General features: G+C 40.2%; 1 protein-coding gene across 27 annotated transcripts in view; it reads right to left on the bottom strand.

Annotated features, from left to right (window-relative positions):
- camk2g2 (calcium/calmodulin-dependent protein kinase (CaM kinase) II gamma 2) overlaps window positions 1–16554 on the bottom strand; it is a 71221-nt gene that overhangs the window by 41829 nt on the left and 12838 nt on the right. The gene's annotated exons all lie outside the window — the stretch shown is intronic.

Genomic DNA, 16554 nt, shown 5'->3' with positions numbered 1-16554 from the left:
CACACACACACACACACACACACAGACACAAACAAACACACACAAAAACCTCTAGCACAACATTTTTTGCACTTAGTGAAATTAGTCTTGTGGGTCCGGCCTTAATATAATCAGCGTCCAGTTAATGATTCTAATGGCAAGTGTGTGTGTGTGTGTGTGCAGCTGCATATTTAGGAAAGACAGATTGGTTGTAGGACAGATACAGTAGACTGATACAGTGGATAGCATCTCCTGTTGCCGAGTGTTAGAGGTCAAGTTCGTACTGGACTCTCTCGCCACCCACCAGCTGCTGGTCTCGGGGGACAGATGGGCTGCTTACGTGGGTGCACACGCCTGTGTATTTGTGTTTTTGGTTTGTGCACGTGATAGAGAGGGAGAGACACTGGACATCCCTAATCCCCCTAGTCCCATCCAGGGCTTTAGGCGGAGTCATGGTGTCAAGATAATCAAAAACATTAGTGCTGCCATGGAGATAATTTTCAATATTCATCAGTTTGGTCCAAAAAATGTCAGAATATGGAAATGCAGGTTGACATTTGACATGTTCAAGCTGCTTCTTTTGTTCCACAGTGCAAAACCCAAAACTCTAGTGTCATTTGACACCACGAAAACCGGTTAATTTTAATGTCTGAGGAACAGTAAATGACATTAGTGATTAGACTAGTGTTTAAGAGGCATATGATATAACTACAGCTGCAATGATTAGCTAATTAATCAATTCAACTGACAGAATATATTTATTGGCAGCTGTTTTGATAATCAAATTATCATTTTAATAATTTTTCAAGCAAAAATGCAAAAAGAATTGTTGGTCCCAGTTTCACAAATGTGAAGAGTTACTGCTTGTCTTGGTCATAATTGGCTGAATATACTAAATTTCTTAAAATAATAATGACCCAATAAAATAAACCATCTGAATGCAGCTCCTTTAAATAAAGTTAAAGTAATCAATCACATCAATTAATCAAGGAAATAATTGGCAGATTAATTAATGAAAATCTTCATAAATTGCAGCGCTAGAAAGCTTTGTGTCTGTACATCTGTCACTATCAAATAACAGCAAAATACCAAAAATGTATTTTCTTTATTCAACGACTTGCGGATGTGACTTTGATTAAATGTTTTATTACCTGCATCGTTAATAGTGCTGGAGTAATTATCTAATCTTCTCATAACAGCAGCTGATAGAAACAAGCACTGATTTACATTTTATTTCAGTGACTTTTTGAACATTATGTAGATGTTGTTCAGAGTAGAGAAGAATGGAAAACCTGTCAGGACGAAGTTCAACCGCAGTGAGTCAGCAAACTAAAGTCATGGTTGTTGATTGTGTAGCCATCTCTCCTTATCAAAGAGTGAGCTTTAATATAAATGGCAGTCAGCACATGTAATCCTGATCTTTGGCAGCTCTGGTGGCAAAGCGGTCAATCACTTGGAGCTGTACAGAAAGTAAACTCTGACAGTTGTGGCAGCACTGACGGTCAAAACCCGAGCTCCAACACTTAGACACCACTGGAGAGGAAACAAATCAAGCTGTATGTAATCAATGAATCCGGCTAATAGGATGGAGGTAACCCTGAGGTTAGACAAGGCTTCACTTTGTTCACATCCCTCAACAGGCTGGAAAAACATGGGCAGGAAAAGTGAATAGGAAATACTTCCTTCCTCCACAGCAAACACTGAGGGGCCTTTAAAAGGCAATGCAAACTCAACTCCATAACTACAATGTAAATATGTAATTTGTGGTCTTGTGTTCATAGAAGGCATTTAAACCATATGACAGTTTAATGGGACTGGCTATGGTGTGGCAGCAATACTGACCTGTCAACAGTGATCTCTCCTAATACAATAAACCTCAGTATTTATCATAAATCTGGCTTTTTATGGCTTTTAATCTGGCTTTTTTTATAATGCTGGCTTTTAACATTCAGGATGAAATGTTTCCCTATAACTGCTGTTTGCAGAAAGTCTGTGATGATGAGAACAATGACGACGGGCAAGAACATGTCAAATAGCACTGAAATATATCTATTAGTTTATATTAGTATCTATTAGTTTTGGACAATAGATAAACTATTTTAAATGTCCATTCCAACTCTTGGAAACTATAATACTTTTTTCACTTTTCCTCAAACAATTCAATCTATTAATTGAAAAAACAAGCAAAAGATGACTCAGCTAAGGTATATATTTAACTATTCAGTTTACAATGATATAAGTGTATAATAATGTATAAAACTGACTAATCCATAGCTGTAGATTAATATTCTGCTGATCAACTTTAACTCATTAATCCATCATTTCAGCTCTGGAATTGACAATGAAAATAATTTTAGCTGCAGCCCTGCTGCTAATTCAATGTGACCCTTGCTTCAAAAGTCTTGAGAAGAAGTTAGCCAGATGTCTTTTTATAGACACGTTAAATTGTACATGTGCTCATGTTTTTCATGTAGGCTATTTGTTTTTCTCGATGACTAGTATATCCCTCACTTCTCCCTGTGCTTTCTGTGAATGAGTATAACTTCGTCAACGTCACATTGCTATAAAAGTGCTGCACATGCATGCTCAGTCACATCTAAGTGGAGAGAAAGAAAGAAAAAACAGCTATCCAATGTACAGAAACTAGCTGTAGCTAATAGAAAGGTGGGACCTGTGGGTGTAAAGCCACCTCTTGATTAGAGATGTAAAGGTTTATGCATTGATTTCCTATTGAATCTGTTCTCCTCCCCCACCACAACAAGCTCCGGTAGGAAAACACAGGGAGGGATAAAACACTATCCCGAGTCCGACCTTAGACCTCTGACCCACAGGGTTAAGCCAATCAGCTCCAGCTTTCATCCTGCAAGTGTCTGAAGCCCATACAGGCCTTTCCTGTGCAGTTCAGTATCCATGCTCTTTGTTCAGACCTTTCAGACACACACAAGCTTTAATCTGACCAGTGTGCTCAGAGGATGAGGAATCAAAGCATGCTTCAGACATTCCTCAACCTCCCTCTCACAGCCATAATGGGCTATTTTGGCTGCTTGTATTCTTAGAAGTTGAATCTGCCTGCAAAAATAGGACTATTTTGCAACACTGCCCTGAGATGACGGCTTTATTATTCTTGTGATGGCAGACAGTCTTAGCAGCTGGCTGCTGAGGAACACTACAAGCTGACTGAGGAGTTTCAATAGAAAGATGAGAGCATAAGTACAGGCTTCAAAAGGACAAACTGTGTAGAAAAGAATAGAAACAAGAGAAACTGACTACAGCTTAACAGAAGCTGTTCAGTGTCAAATACACAGGGTAACTGCAGGCTCTTCATACAGCCAACACAACCAGTAGAGAGTGCTTAGAAGTGAGGGACAGAACCAGTTGAAAGGGGCTGAATTAGAGGTGATAGAGCCCCCTTTGTCCTGAACGTGCAGCTCTTCAGTAAACTAGACTAAATGTAATTACAGTATGTGACTGTTTTCAAAATGTTGGTGTCTTACTGTTGTGGTAACGGTCACTCAATCCCATATGATAATGTAGCTCTACTGCTGGGTAGCTTTCAATATGATCAGCACAAAGGGCACACTGATCATCAGATCACATATTAGATTATCATAGTGGCAGGATTCCCAAATGTAGTCCATTAGGAGCTCAGTATTTATACTGTTAGCACATATTGCTCAACTACAGGAAATACAGTGGGGTGAAGGCTCAACAAAACTGGGGCTGTGGTTCCCTGGCTGAAACCAAACAAAACAGTCAATAATGCAGGGAAAGTGATGACAGTCCAACAGCATCACAAACTCCGTCCTCCAAAATGTCCCTAAAGTTGAATCAACAAAAACTGAACATCTTGACCTTTGTGAAGGAGGATTTATTACAGGATTGTTGTCCTAGAACAAACCAACAACGTTTCGGACCCAAACTGAGCAGTGACCTCTTCAGCTACAAGTAAAAACAGTCTAATCAGTTTTAAGTAAAGCCTAATAGCCTAATTTACACACAGAGGAAAAGCTGGTGTGTGATGTTCCTCGGTAACGTTTCGTTGTAGGAGTTAAACCGGATAGTGAAAGAGTCAAATCCATGGCCTGCCAATACCATCCCCACCCACATACACACACACGCCCCTTTTGTAGCTTTCCGGAGAGATGCTGTGATATCATAGCGTCTGCTCCGGAGACCACACAGCACTTAGCCCAATTGGATTGAGTGATGACCAATGGCGTGGCACATCATCATATTCATTTATCCATCCAGCCCTCCCCTTATTACTATCTCATCTAGAAGCTCTGAGCAGACTGGAGCAGTGGATGGATGGATGGATGGATGGATGGCTCCTTTCCACCCACATCCACTGTTTGAAAAACGATCCATACATCCTCCCCCACGTACATCAATTAACTTCAGCCTGCAGGGAAAAAGACAGATAATACTTTACAATTAATGCCAACAAAGTGAGCACAGGAGTAAACACACAGACCAAACACAGCCAAAAACACTGACGGGTAAACTTTGTCATTGCTGTTCTTATATTTTGCTGCCAAGAGGTCATTGTTGTGGTGTTTCTCTCTGCACTGTCTGCAGATTTTGTTGCTGAATTGAGAGTTCATCTAGCTGGTGGCAAACATGACGTCTTCCTGTTCACTAGAGATTTTTTCCCCAGTAAAGAGCACACACCAAGTATTTCTAAGAACAAAGAAGTTTTCAAACTTGGCAATGATAATGAATTTTATTTGTGGAAATAGCAGCAAAATGTTAATTTACAGTGACAGTTTCAAGGTTGCAACTGCCACGATCAGTCTGCAAATAGTCAGTGTGTCAGAGACTGAGCAGCCTGGGTCAGCAAAGATCACGGTTGCCATGTAGTGTTCTTCATCACCTGATTGGAGCAAACATTGCAACCTGCTCCCTAAGCATAGCTGGATATTAGCATGATGAGTCGCTGATGAGGCACAACCAGCACACACAGACACACACACACAGCTTCACCCTTTTAAACAACTTTATCATGGAGCCACTCGTGCACAGCTGCTATTGTTCCAAAGTAATCGCATACAACTACCCCTCCAATACTGTCACGACACACTGGGTGCCAGGTTGTTGAAATCAACACAATACAGGTGATTCTGAGGTGCAAACTGCAAAACGGTCATCTACAATACATGACAATATAGTGTATGTAATAATAATTGTGTAGTTTAAGATGGAAATAAACCTTAAATTGGCAAAATAATTACTCCAGAAGCAGAGATTGATCATGTGCTTCAGTACAAATACAGCTTCTAATTTTATTTTCAATCATCCACTTGAGTGGATGGAATTGATTTTTTTTTTTTTTTTTTTTTTTTTTTTTTTTAAATGGCACACCATTTAAAATTACAAGCACTACAGTACATCTATTTATTCGTGCTCACAGTCTGAGAGAATTTTATGGACAGCACAGTCTGACCTGTTCAACACACCCCAACGTGTACACACATGCCCTGACACAAATAACTTAACGTATCGCGCCGGTGGTTTTGTAGGTTTGAGGTTTTATCAGTATGAATCACTTATGCTTCCTACGTCTCTTCACGGGTATTGGAAGTTAATGTAGGAATATTGATAGTAACATGCACAAACACGCCGGTGATATGTGATGGTGTGTGTGTGTGTGTGTACACATGCATACATAGAGATGAACTGTCTTCCACTAATGCTATTAGATAAAACAGACGTGACCCTCTGTAATACAAAACAGCTAAACATACTAAAATGTCAAACCTAATCTTCAGGCCTGTGTGTATATATATATGTATGTGTGTGTGCGTGTGTGTGTGCGTGTGTGTGTGTGTGTGTGTGTATGAATGACCGGGAAGGTAAAGGGGAGAGATTTGTTTTGCGTTTGCTTTTTGTTGGAGGCAGTTTTGTTTTTCGACATGTTCTTACACTTCAAGTGATGTATTGTGTTAGAGTGCGTCTGTGCATGTTTGTGTGAGCCATTAGACAACACAGTGATTCCATTTGAAGCCTTTAGCAACAGTCATGTCAATGAAAACTGCGCTGTGAGCACCACTAAAAGCATGGCTCTCAGCCTTGTTCCCTCACACACACACACACACACGCAAAACAACACAAACCACATACACAGACCACTTTTGGGTGCTCTTCTATGAAACAAACATACTGGATGCAACTGGGTGTGTCCCTGAACAAGTGATACTCACAGATTCAGTCATAATAAGAGACACTATGCTGCTACCATGCAGAGGAACAGTATCAGCAAATGTATAAATATAAGGAATACACACATGCTGGAAAATGCATTATCTACTCACCCCTTCCTGCTCTGGTAATTGTGTTATAGCTCAAGTACAACTTTTCTAAGCCATAAAGAATATCCACTACACCCATCATTCAAACAGTTTTAATGGTCGCTCCTTTGTTGATTTACACTGTATGCAGCAGAATAACCTACTGTTGTGAAATGATTACAAAATTAGTACAAGAGATCATTACAATGATATGAAACCAAAACGATTATCTTATTCATTGCATTGCTTTTTGAAAAGTAGCACGTTCATGTGCATTATTGAGCTGACTCTTCGCACTTTCATTAATAAAGTAGGTCCACTTTATACAATATACAGGGTTCCTGATGGTTGATTACATACATTTACAGATACAGGTAAAAAGAAGAATATTTTCCATAGACATATAATGATCTACTTTCAAACCTAAACTGTCCCTGGGCCAGAATTCAAGCACAGAGCTGGAGAACTTTAAGCTGTGTAATTAAGTCATTTATCAAGTTAAACTACTTAAGATTCCCGGGTGAGTTTGTTTTCTGATTGCTGACAAATTATAAGAGCCATAGTTACTTTGAGCTCAAGTATCTTTAGATTAGCATTTGTCATTTTTGACATCTTGGAGACAAATCACTTAACTAATAATAATAATCAAAAAATAAACATTAGATTTAACCTTTGTTTTTTTAAATAGACACTGTTGCAGCTCTTCTCAGCATCAGTGTTTATAACAGAAAAATGGAGCAATGTAATTTTTGCCCTCAACTCAAGAAAAGGTTAACTAGATGAACGTTATAAGAAATATGACACGAGTATGTGCGTGAGCAACTCAAAGACATTGCTGCAATAGAATTACAGTGAGGCAGAGCTTGTTAAACACTGGAAGGAACTAAAGGGAGGGTGATAGATGTATATGGGGATCCGTGTCCGCAGGTAAGACAAGATAAAAGGAAGACCAGCTGATATGAGCTAAATGAATGATAGACTGACAGAAACCGACAGAAAGAAAAACAGACAGAGACTTCGGGTCAGTGTGGCCCAGAACAGACAAGACTATAAATAGGTCCAATCCTCCTCCGGCTTACAGCCCTGAATCACACTGACCTGGCCTGCCCTGCATCACCAAGCACAGAGACAGAGACACAATGAGACAGAAAGTGAGAGACACAGAAACAGAGAAAGAGAAAGAGAAAGGCTGACAGACGGAGGCGTACCGAAAAACAAGAGGAGAGGAGGAGGAGGAGGAGGAGGAGGAGGAGGAGGAGGAGCAGGAGGAGGCCAGTTTCTGACAATGATTTTATATGATCTCTCTTTCTTTCCCTTCCAGACATTGCCTCCTACATCAACAAGTGACTGCAGTCTGACGTCCCGTCGCTGTGAGAGGTCAGTCTGGTGTTAGTGGGCCAAAGCTGAGGCTCCTGTCGCCTACTCAGAGCCAACAGGGTAATGATGTAAACACGATGAGGAGTGATGGGAGATAATAAGGGGAAAGATAAGGTGGTGTTGACAAATCTGATGACATTATAGTGATAATACCACTGATGGTAATGAATATGATACTTGTGGCTAAAAGCATTAAACACCAGTACTGAGCTGGTATTTCTTTTGTTTTCTACTTTTTTTTCCAATCACTTCCAATCATTTTTTTTTTTTTTTTTTTTTTTTTTAAATCGGGATTACATTTGAAATTTAAAAAATGACATCACAGTTACTGATCCTAGTAAGGCTCCATTACTTTGACATCTGGGGGTCAGGTTGTTTGCTGTCTTACTGGGAGTTCGGTGGGGGGTTGATATCAGTTTGATGTGTGTTCAGTGGGGAGGGTAGGTCAACCAACCAAAAGAAGAGAAATGCGACTCCAGGAAACTCCACAGTTGTCATATTTAATTTTTTATGTGTTCTTGGTTGATGTGGTTGATGAAGTGTTAGCCTCGGGTATGTGTACATTCAGGAGCCGCTTGTTTTTTAAAGCTGGAGGGGTGTGAAACTGAACCTCTGAGGTCAGGACTTCTAGAGAGCTGTGTGCAGTCACCGAGGCTAAGCTAGCTGCTGGATGGTCAATGAATCCCTCCAAGTTGTGGGCTGCCTGCTTGTTATAAGAGGCAGTACTATGTCATGACATCAATAAGAACTGCAGCATTTCTCACCTGACTACATACGCTGTGTTTAGAGGAATCTGCTTCCCATCCTGTCCCTGATGTCTCACAGTTCAGAGCAGGTTGTAGTGCAAAAATCAAACTGCTTCCATTACTTATAACGAGGCTGTACTGACATTTGCTTTGTTTTGAATGTACAGCTGTAGAAACATTGCTCCTACCTCTCAACCATGCCTCATCTACAAAACAATGTCATTCAAGTTTAATTTGTTCTGACCCTGTAGCTGCTCCCAGTCCTTTTAAATTTTGGCCTGTGTTTACATTGTGAAATTTGCTGTAGCTCAAGTTAAATTTAGGATTATATTCTCAGAATTAGGATGAAAAACAACAGCACAGTATAGTCTGTATGTGTGTTGGGGTCTGAGAGATATCAGAGTAACTCAACCAAAACATGTAGTGACACACTGTGTATCCTCCTGCCCTCTCATTTTAATGTTCTCTGTTCTGCATGTTAAAGGTGACAGTCTTCAGTCAGTGTGAGTGGCACACTGGATGTGTTAACTTGAGCCATGAAACAAAGCCTTAAAGGGATAGTTGGGGTTATTTGACATGGGGTTGTGTAAGGTTGTTATCCACAGTCAGCGTATCATTACCTGCAGTAGATTTTGAGTGGCACGCTACCAGTTTGGAGACATGAATACCTGCAAAGAACCTGGCTGATGCACTGCTGTGGACGGGGGTCATCAGAAAACATGTGTTTTAGCTACTTAAAAAAGTCAAAATCAGTTGAAGTGTACGCTTTATTTTGAAAATTTCCACAGCTTTATCTTGCCATCAAACAGCTCATTCCTTTGGAACTACTTTTTCTCAACTGTTGAAGTACCATATTACTACGTACAAGCACACCTAAGGCACACGATGTATTATGACGCAGATCAGCTGTTTAAGTCACAAACAGCTGGAAAACCATTTCACTGTGAAATGTTTTTTTTTCTAACACCTCTTGTCATGCTGCACTTTATTTGAGCTGGTAAACTCTGTGACCTTTGTGGATTGTGCACTAAATCAAAACATAATAAATCAGGGCATATACTGTACAGTACACACCAAGAGTAATATGAAAGATTAACAAGTGATCAAGCCTTATTAATTAATTTATGCCTACTCAGATAAGCCTTTATGTGAGTAAGATAACCTGAATAACGTGTCAGCATGACATGTCAATTATAATATTATTATCCTGCACTGATAGTAGTCAAATAACTTGAGGTTCACTCAGGGAGAGTTTTTTCTTTGGCAATGTTTGTCTTCTGGACCAGAGGTCTCCAAACTGAACTCTGTTGGAGTTAAAGGGAGGGAGAGACGTGAGGTTGAGATACTACATGAGGTGAAAGGCACAGGTGCATGCTGGGGTTTTTAAAACAAAGGTAGGTTAAGTCGTTGTTGTAGTTTGACCTGCTCATTTGTCCCCTGTATCAACACAGTCTGCAGTCGGAGCTGCAGCAGAGAGTCTGACAGACAGTTCAGGCAATTAAAGCACTTTAAAACCCTTAGTAGTCAAATCTGACCACACGGACATAATAAACAGGTTTGTATTGAGCGTGGCTTGCGCTTTCCAAGAATATTATTATCTCTGATGTCCATCATGAATAAATGTCCATTAATCCACTTAGAAATCATAGAAAAAAAGCAAAAAACTCCTGAGGATTATCATGTTTTCTTCAGTATAAAAGTAATCCAGTGATAGCTGTCTGTGCATCCATTTGCAAACAGGGACTGATAATAGGTGATTCAGCGTTCTTTTATTGGCGCCAAACAGATATAGACCAAAACAATGAGGGAGCCAGTTGTCTGGATTTTGTCTTAAGTGTCAGACGGAAAACTCCAATAACATCTTCATTTACAGGAGATGCTGGGTTGAGTTTAATAGACACAGTTTCATCTGAATCATAAATGTTCTGCACATAATCCATCACACAGTAATGTAACGCCTGGTGAAGTCCAGGTTTGCTTGTTCTTTCCTCTGCAGTTCTGTTGTTCCTGTCTTCTTACAGACAGTTGACAGAGGAGCGTGGTGGTTTTAAAACATGAATGGACAGATAATGTACTCAGCTCGATCTCCATTAAACACTTAGTCAATTTGAAAATCGGAGTCTCTTTGTCCACATTCTCTCCCTCTGTGCTCAGTCACTTCCAAACTCCTCAAGATTTTGCAGCAAAATCAATCAGAGCTAAAACTATTAGTTGATTAATTGAATTAGATTAGTTTAATTATGTTTTGTATCACTGTGAAGTAAAATATCTTTGGGTTTCAGACAAACAAGGCATTTGACGACATCGCTTTGGACTTCGGGGAAACTCTTCACCATTTTCTGACCTGTTATTCACATGAAGTCAGTGTCATCACTGCAACCAGTGATTTTGCTCACGTGGACGAAGCAAATGCGTTTGAATTTTTGCTGTGCAGGTGGATGTGAACTTGCACCACTGACTGATTGAAAGCTATCATGAGGGAATGGAGGGCTGTAAAGTCAAAAACGGCGGATGCCATTGTGGTTTGTACACCGTGCTGCACCATTCACTTTTATCTAACCTCCTCGGTCAGATTATAAAGTGCCTGAGAAAAGAGGAACTGTTTGCAGATGGTTATAGAAATGGAAAGTATGAGTAAACAGAGTGAATTCACTGTTCTGGTGGGTTGACCCCCCCATACATGTCTACTTTGCCCGGCTGGTGATCCAGCCTCACTTTCTAGCCTGACTGGGATTTAACATCACAAGCCATTAACAGTCTGTCAAGACTCTTAAAATTATGGTATAGATCTCAGCTGTGATGAGCTACAATTGAGAATCATACATCTTATACATATTATATATATATCATACATATTTTTTGTGTTGCACCTGAACTGGATCTCTTCCTTTCTCTCCTTCTCTGAAAGGTAAACTGTTTACAATAGACAGATCTCAACACTGCAGCGAAGGCTTCACATACACACTGCGGATTTACTGTTGGCCCCTGGGCACGCTAGCTGATGTGGCTTATGTCAATGTTGTTATGGTATAATCAAGACATATGTGCGAGTACGAAGAGAGCTGAAAGGGGCTGTTTGAACCAAGGTGGCCACATAACTTGATTGATTCCCACAGTTTAAGGTTATTATGTTCTGAGGGGAAAACAAAGACATAACTTCTTAAGTTCATATCCTCAAATTACTGACTATTAAGGAAAAGTCTGCTTGATCAACGTGACTCCTGACATGACGCGACCAGCTGGAGAGAAGATGTAGCACTCTGCTGAGACAGAAACAGTCTACTTGTGGTTCTGCAGTGGTATTATAGAGTAATGCTTTATCACATAAACAGTCTTTGGCTGAGGACAGACACCAGTTCAAAGTACCTATCCATTAAAATAAGCCTGAATATACCAAACTCAAAGGCAGGGTGAAAACCTTGAGTGTGGTGAGATGCTCTAATCATTCAAATATTGGGAAAACACATATTTGACAAGTCTTTCCTCAAAATGCATTCATAATGTTTCAGTCATTTGTACCTAAATAAAATGATACCCTAATCCTGATGTCAGAGTGGTGTGGGGGGACGGGCTATCAGACCCAGTATTCAGTAGAGCTTTGACGTGGGAGAAGCCAACTGTAAATTCCTGATGTAAAAATACTACAATACCCATGAAGAAACAAGTCAGAGGCATGATTCAGAGCTTTATTCAAAATCCGATTGATATTGGGAAATAAGACACTGCATCATAGTTGCTGAATTCATCCAAATTTCGTGAACCAATTTTAAGATGTTGAACATTTATCAAGTTTTTACAAACATAATCTTCAGCTTCAGCTCAACGTTAACCAGCCCACACAACAGAAAATAGGCTCTGTGATTGGATGTTTATAACCAAAATGCACCTTGGGAGTTGTAGTCGACTCCTCTCCTCCTTATTTTACATAAAAATATTCTGGTGTTGTGCAGAAACCCTTTCTAACCTTCATTTTTCATTCAATTTGAAGTGAGAAAATCCTGGGCATTAGTGCTGCATCATCATCTCATCATTTTTGTCCAGTGACCCCAAACTAATGTTCTTAGTGTTACAGTTCTTTCAAAATAATGGATGAGAGCAGAAAGCTTGTGAGGCATGTGAAAGTTTGACGCTCCTTTCACTCAGTGGAAGTGAAAACACTAACATCACCGCCTCCCCAAAGGTAATAACACAGCTCAATATCAACAGCAGCCACCGGTCATTTCTTACATTGCTGCAGGTCCTGTTTTTTTCCTCCTCTTATCTCAAATACACCACACTGTGGCTGAGCAAATACAACTTGAGATTAAAGGTAAATTAGATTTATCGCAACTACTCCACCACTTCGCCATGCCACATGTCATTAAGTACAACTGAAAGCTTCTCAGCATCAGAGCTGTTGGCCCTGTTGCTAGTGTAACTCAACCACTAATCGAAGGAATGTTTAAAAAGACGTGTGATGACAACACCCAAATTAGTACTAAGAATAGATCTGGAGGCAAATACCAGCACCTAAATAACACTGCCCGGGTTTCCAGCCTTGATGTGTCAGAGTTCAGCCTTGATCCTTGTTTTGTGATAACTAATCACTGATGAGCGGCTGTTTCAGGGAGACACACTCACACACACACACAAACACACACACTGACTTGTCTCCGTTATTCCCAGAGAGATGGGACAATGACCTCCATTGTGCTGAGACTGCCAGTCCTTATGCTAAGACATGAAGAGACACACATGAACACACATCCACAGTGCAACAAAAAATGTAATGCAGCCAGTAAAGCTGTGTAAAGAGCGACAGCTGACGTAGCTCGTGCCTGACAGCTGAGCAGAGATAGTTGTACAGCCTGCATGAGCAAGTTAATCCTCCTAAAAAGCAAATAATTATGTTATCCTACATTTGCCAGGATCTCTACAATTCCTATCAAGCAAAGTCCATGATGGTCGATATTTATGTTGAAGCCTGAGTAACAAGTCCAGTTTGTTGTGTGTGCAAAGACCAACGTTAACACACAGGACCAGACGTTGTATGGGCTTGACTTGACACAGTGCGGGCTTATAACGCTTTGTGTAAGCAATGGACTGCGCGTGCTGCTAGAGCTTGCACAGGTTGGAAGGGATTATTGTGCTTACATGTATATTATATCATGGCCACTTGCCTGTGATTAAAATAATTCTTTATTTGTATTTCCATTTACAAATATTGCTCAGCTGCTGAAGGTGAGCTTAGTCATCCTGCAGGGCAGAAGGTATTAAAAGATTGTGACTGGGGCAAATATTTGCACAGACCACCTGGAAGAAGGGAATGACGTACAGGATGTATGAATTGTTATTTTTCTTTTTTTGTACTGGATTAATTCAATATATACCAACCTCCATGTAAAAAATTGTCTAATTTTAGCCAATTAAAGAATAAAATGTTATGCAAGTTACTATTTTTCATCTAAAATGATCCTAGTTCTGGATCATGCTGACATCAAACTCCCCTAATATTGTGGCAGCTCATTTTGTAATTATAATCCACTGGCGATCAAGTGGAGGTTGTGCTTCATCTCACTAACACCTTCACAAAACCTGCATCATTGCCCACGTTTTCACAAAAGCCAGCAGGCCCTGAATAGGACCTTTATTGTGTGCAGACTTTTATTATGAAAGGCTGTTTTGATTGTAACCTTGGAGGCAGACACAAACGCACCAACTGTGTTGGTGGTGAGCCAGTCAACACAAGTACATACTTCAACCAAGTCATGCTGCCACACAATCAACTCTATTGAATATATTGGGATACTACAAGCTTTTGTTAGAACTGCAGAGCACCTTTCAGCAGGGATTATCAAATGATTTTAACTTTGCCAAGAGCCTGCAAGCAGGTGGCAATTGTTGAGGTGAAAATACTATTAAAACAGACATAACTGACAAGACATCACACAGAAGAGAACAATAAATTGAGTGTGTGTGTGATCAACTATGGGTGTGTGTTTGTGTGCGAACATCCTCCACTTGGGAAAACAGCAGCCTTGTGCAAAGAAACCTTAGTGTAAATGGAGATAATGACAACAAAAGGTGAACAAATATTGACACAGATCACTGTGTTGTGTGTGCATGTGCCTGCATATGTGTGTTCGTTTGTGCTTCTTTTGGATTCAGGGCCGAATTTGGATGTCGGCGCGGTTTCCTGGTTTTGGTTATATTACGCCTGGTTTGCATCTTGTAAAATAAAAAGTCAGAAGCTTCCACCAGTAAAATGATCAGATATGCAAAGTGACGTGTTGTGACAGAACAGTTTGTTTCTTGGTTAAATAATAACCGACTTTAAAAAGAAGATTACTGAGTGAAATGAGAGCTAGAGAGTGATGTGGTGAAAGATGTGAAATGAGACAGAAAAAGCAGTGTTTAGAAATATGTAACTCATGACAATGAAGTTTGCTTTGGCAGAATCAAAATAAATGAAACATTAAGGCAACCATAACAGGCTGAAGTATTCAAAGCCTCCGCTCTGTGCAAGACTAAATATTTTCAGGCTTAATTTTATCTTGTTCCCACAACTTAAAGGGCTTCACATATTCATTCACCATTAGCTCTCTACACACTGTCTCCACCCTCAGGACCCAGGACGGCTGATGACAGATCAGAAACACCTGAGGGATGTAGTTTGTCAATCTGCATTTTTACATGTTTCATGTTTACATGACTAAAACCAACAACCAGCCACATCCTATTAACAAGTGTTGTATATGTGTCCAAAGCCTAATATCTTATTCCTCTGTGTTATAGAGCTCCAAAAACTAATGAGTCACACTGTTACAGTGGCTCCTTCATTACAATGGCAATGTAATTCATACTGAGTAAACCCCACAAACACCACCCTGTTTACATAAAGCATACAGAGAACTCTATATTACTCTATATTAACTCTATATTAATCCACAGCCAACCACAGAAAGTTTCACAAATGCACCATTTATTCCTGTTTGGGTAAAGTTTGCTAAAAACTAGAGCCTAACTGTCGAGCTGTTTTTAAGAATTAAACTATACATCTGTAACTTTCTTTTTTAAGGTCCAAGTGTTCAGTAGGAACCAATGTGTGTGTGTCACAGGCAGGGTAGGACAGTATTGAGAGACACACCAAAGGCCATTTTTTACTGCAAAAACTGTATAACAGCAGGATGGGCACCATGTGGTTCTTTACATTGTGTGTCTGCAAATGTAAATAATGATAATATGATGTGACAATGAAACTGATTTTGGGGAAGGTTTGGGTTAAAATAAGTATTTCATTAAAGTATTCCTTAAAAGGACCTTCATCGTTTCGTTTCGCTCAATAACATCATCTGGCTTCCTCCTTTGCTCGCGTTAGAACATAAACATGTTGTTTTGGGGCATTTGCTGAGAAGAGTGATGCTGTCTCACATGAAGGCTGGAAGTCAAAACAACCTGTGCTGTTTTTTTATGGCCTCATCTCATCTCTTCTCGAGGTTTGCAGCATCCGGCAACATTAGCTGCTACTAGAATAAAACACCTGAATCTCACATATAATTGTTGGTGGTCAGGTTGTATTGTGGGTAATGTAGGCCCCAGCTTTTGACAAGGAAGAATGTGCGGAATAATATCTCTGGCTCGACAGCTTTACATGTGCAACGCTGAATCGTCAGCGTACTCTTTTAGACTAGTGGAGGCCTGGGGGGTGTTTTTCACTTTTCCCTTTGGTTTACTCTCACTCTCTGTGTGAATTAAATCCCTGACATGTAAGTTTTTATTTCAGTGGGTGCTGTCAGATGTCGAGCCCTCAAAACCAAAGCAAACAAAAAGTCACATTTCTCAGAGACATTTTCTGGAAAACATCAATTTGTGTGATTGACAGTGAAGCTTCCTGAGGCTTGAGGGCTTTGAGATTTAAATGGTGAGTCTGACCGTGCTGTGTTACTATTCATTGTACATGACACCCACTGAATATGGTGACCAGGTTTATTTAATCTTGGCTGTCAGGTGTGAAGGTAGGATGCATGCGAGGAAGCTGTTACCATGGAGACAGGCTGCTTGATTGACAGCATGACAGTGAGTGTGTGATCAGGAATAGATTATCCTGTGGCATGCGTGAAGAGCCTGGAGAGCCGCGGACGGACACACACACACACACACACACACACACACACACACACACACAC

The sequence above is a fragment of the Trachinotus anak genome, unplaced genomic scaffold (assembly GCF_046630095.1).
Source record: "Trachinotus anak isolate AG129_WGS33_773 ecotype Australia unplaced genomic scaffold, CSIRO_AGI_Tana_v1 ptg000007l, whole genome shotgun sequence".
Taxonomy (NCBI): domain Eukaryota; kingdom Metazoa; phylum Chordata; class Actinopteri; order Carangiformes; family Carangidae; genus Trachinotus; species Trachinotus anak.
This window is presented reverse-complemented; position numbering and strand designations above follow the sequence as displayed.